Below are 4005 nucleotides of genomic sequence, written 5' to 3' on the forward strand. Positions count from 1 at the left end.
AAGCTCTAAGATGCACACAACAAAAGTTGAAATGACTTGTAAGAGCTTTCAAGATCATTCTTTAACTTTTTTTTAATTGCGATTTTAGGCATTATCCCTGGTTCAGATTACACGATTTTAGCCCGATTTTGGCACGATCCATTTGACGTAGGGTGTCGTGGGGAACGACAACGGCCGTCGGGACGCAAGATTCGATCGTTTCATCTCGTATAGTGTGTGTCATAGTGGGCGACAACCGACCCGCGTCTGCGATGCTTCACCACATCACCATAAAAAGACTAGTTTAAAAAAAAATTCCGGTCCTCCACGACTGTTCCGTCAAGAGAGTGTGTGAGTGAGCGAGCGAGTGTGAGTGTGTATGTGTGTGCGCGAGTGAGTGTGTGTGTGTGTGTGTGTGTGTGCACGTGAGTGAGTGAGAGTGTGTGTGTGTGTGTGTGTGAGTGAGTGAGCTAGCAAGTGTGTGTGTGTGCGGCTGTGCGCGCGCACGTGACGTACGTGAGTGAGTGTGTGTGTGTGTGTGAGTGAGTGAGTGAGTGAGTGAGTGAGTGAGTGAGTGTGTGTGTGTGTGTGAGTGAGTGAGTGAGCAAGTGTGTGTGCACGTGAGTGAGTGAGAGTGTGTGTGTGTGTGAGTGAGTGAGTGAGCAAGTGTGTGTGCACGTGAGTGAGTGAGAGTGTGTGTGTGTGTGTGTGTGTGAGTGAGTGAGCAAGTGTGTGTGTGTGTGTGTGTGTGCGCGACGTGAGTGTGCACGTGAGTGAGTGAGAGTGTGTGTGTGTGTGTGTGTGTGTGTGAGTGAGTGAGCAAGTGTGAGTGTGTGTGTGTGTGTGCGCGCGCACACGTGAGTGAGTCAGTGAGTGAGTGAGTGAGTGAGTGAGTGAGTGTGTGTGTGTGTGTGTGTGTGAGTGAGTGAGTGAGCGAGCAAGTGTGTGTGTGTGTGTGTGTGTGTGTGTGTGTGTGTCTGTGCGTGTGTGTGTGTATATATGTGTGCGAGTGAATCTGTGTGTGTGAGACGGCACGCGATGACTGGTCGGAAAGCAACGTGTAGTCTGACATGTTTCTTGTCCACGACACGACAAAATTTTAGAAGTCAAAATCGCGTAATCTGACACAGTGACTATCGTATCAGACAAAAAAATAAATCATGTAATCTGAACCAGTTACAGGGATTATTCAAAACAGATAAATAGAAAAGAACAAAGGGAGGAAGAACACCACAAATCAGAAATACAAGAATCCCTTATTCGTTTACTTTTAATGTCCCATATGACCCAAACGTGTGTGTGTGTGTGTGTGTACCGGTGAGGTCGGGTTTGTCCATGGAGTGTGTGTACACCATCTCTCTGATCAGCTCTACCGTGTTGTCGAGAAACTCGGCGGATCTGATGTGGGTTCTGGTTTTCGGGCCAGTTTGTTTGAACAAAGCCAACAGGTCATTGGGTCGGACAGAACCGTCTGACACAGACGCCTTCACTCTGACAGAAATGAGAGAAAATAAAAATACTTTATGACATATTTAAAATCGACTCATTTTTTGTCTAGTTACATGTTTCTATTTCTGATTGATTGATACTTCAATCTAATGAGCATGACAGAGCAGTAAGGTTTTCTATCCAGGTATTTTAAGTCTGTATGCTAATGTCACCTCTCACTGGTGTGATCGTATGCAGCATCGGTCAGCTCTCTGGCTCGGCGTAAAGCTTCCTGAATGAAACTAGATCCCAAAAACACTGGAAAAACACCACACAACATTTCACTGTAAAACCGGCCAATCAGATTTGGTATTTGAGTTGACAAAAACTACAGTAATGGAATTAAAATGTCATCTTATGTACTTGTCAGTCTTGAATGCATTTGGTAAACACAAAGAAAGCATTCAACTTTTATTTTTTACCCAGGAAAAAAAAAACTACTAGACATATATAGTTCAGTACCTGTTGCATTCTGGGAAGGAAAAAGAGATGTGGATGACAGCGGCAGAAGCAATATCATAAATACAGATATAATCATGCACGAGAAAGATTCCTGCAATAAGAAAAATATACAACTTTACAAAATACTGTATATGTATGTTAATGTCAATGTAAATCCTCACACACACACACACACACTATAATTATTATACATGAATAAATAATCAGAAAACTACACACATATTTTTTGTATGGTTTATTTCATGTGTAATAATTATAGTATATAATAATATATTCATATTTTTTTTGCACAATTGTTGCATACTTATGTAATTAGTTTTTATACAACTGTTATTTTAAATATAATTATTGCACATACATGCAACTATTATACAAAAATAATTTAAATATTAAAATAATAATAAAATAACTATACAAAACAATTATTATACATGAAAAAACGATTTAAAAATATTTATTGCACGAATACGTAATTTTTTGTATGGTTGTTGATTGTTTTTTTCCGTGTGTAATAACTACAGTATAATTGCTACTATTGTGAGCAATATGAAAATAATTCATAAAAAATATCCAAAACATTGTATACAAATAAAAAAATAATATATTATATATATATATATATATATATATAAACATACACACAAACTATAAAAATACACAAATATGCCACTATTGTACAAAATAATATTAATATAAATATTCAAATATATTAGTGTACTTCTTAGTTGTACTTACCAAGCATGTCGTATCCATCTGTACGGTCTCGTATTCTCACTTTTTGTCTTGTAAAATATCTAACATTTTGTTCTAGCTTCAAAATAAAACTATGCGTTGCGTGGGCTTGTGTACAGAAGAGTAGTGGTAATGTACATAATACAATAAATAAATAGCAATGAATGCAGAAAAATAATGTTATAAATATGCAAAATAATTATCCAGAGTATTTATACATCACAATCTGAACAGTTTGACGATGTGCGACTGAATAAATCAGTGTAATTACGTGTTTCAGAAGGTTTGTGTGGGCCGTATGTGAGGGGACTGACTTTTATACGCTGGCTTCGGTCTACAGGTATGTGCAGAATTCGGTTATCTGTGTGACTGGTGACAACAATTCAACATCAAACGATCCCCAACACGCGGAGTGAATGTCCAAACCCATCATCCTCTATCTAACGGGGTAATCGACCCAATCACTCCTCATGCAAGTCATATAGAGCCACAGCGCACGCTCTCACCTTCTGAGGAAAACGTGAGCAGTGCTAAAGCCATTGCTAGGGTGTAATACTATCGGGTATCAGCCTGTGAGATTTTTTAAACCCAGTTTTGTGTCCAGCAGGTGAAAATTATGCATCTGATCACTTGGTAAAGTCACAGCACAGCTCGCCTAAACAAAACATGATTTGTGACCCTGGACCACAAAACCAGTCACATGGGTCAATTGAGATTTATATATCACATGAAAGCTGAATAAATAAGCTTTTCATTGATGTATGTTTTTTTAAGGATAGGACAATATTTGGTCGAGATACAACTATTAGAAAATCTGGAATCTGAGGGTGCCAAAAAATCTAAACATTGAGAAAATCTCCTTTAAAGTTGTGCATTTATGTTCATGATTGTGCTGCATTCACTCACAAAAATACATGTTTTATATATTTACGGTAGGAAATTTACTAAATATCTTCATGGAACATGATCTTTACTTAATATCCTAATGATTTTTGGCATAAAAGAAAAATCTATAATTTTGACTCATACATTTGTATTGCCACAAATATACCCGTGCGACGTGATTGGTTTTGTGATCCAGGGTCACATTTGAGGAATCATTCACGTCTGGAGCTCAAACGGTGCAGGATGTGTAATACTTTTGGTAATGGGTTTGCTGGCAATATTTCCAGTAATGCCCCTTCTCTCTGCCCACCTGCTGCGGACGACACTTCTGCTGGCACGGGTACGATCAGATTGAAGACACACCTGGAAAAGAGGTCAGTGGAGCAACAGAGGAAAAACAGACAGTTCTGAAAGTCTGATAAGAGAAATTGGAAAGTGAAGAGAACAGAGTCGGGGATT

The sequence above is a fragment of the Phoxinus phoxinus genome (genome assembly GCF_949152265.1).
Source record: "Phoxinus phoxinus genome assembly, chromosome: 25".
Lineage (NCBI taxonomy): Eukaryota > Metazoa > Chordata > Actinopteri > Cypriniformes > Leuciscidae > Phoxinus > Phoxinus phoxinus.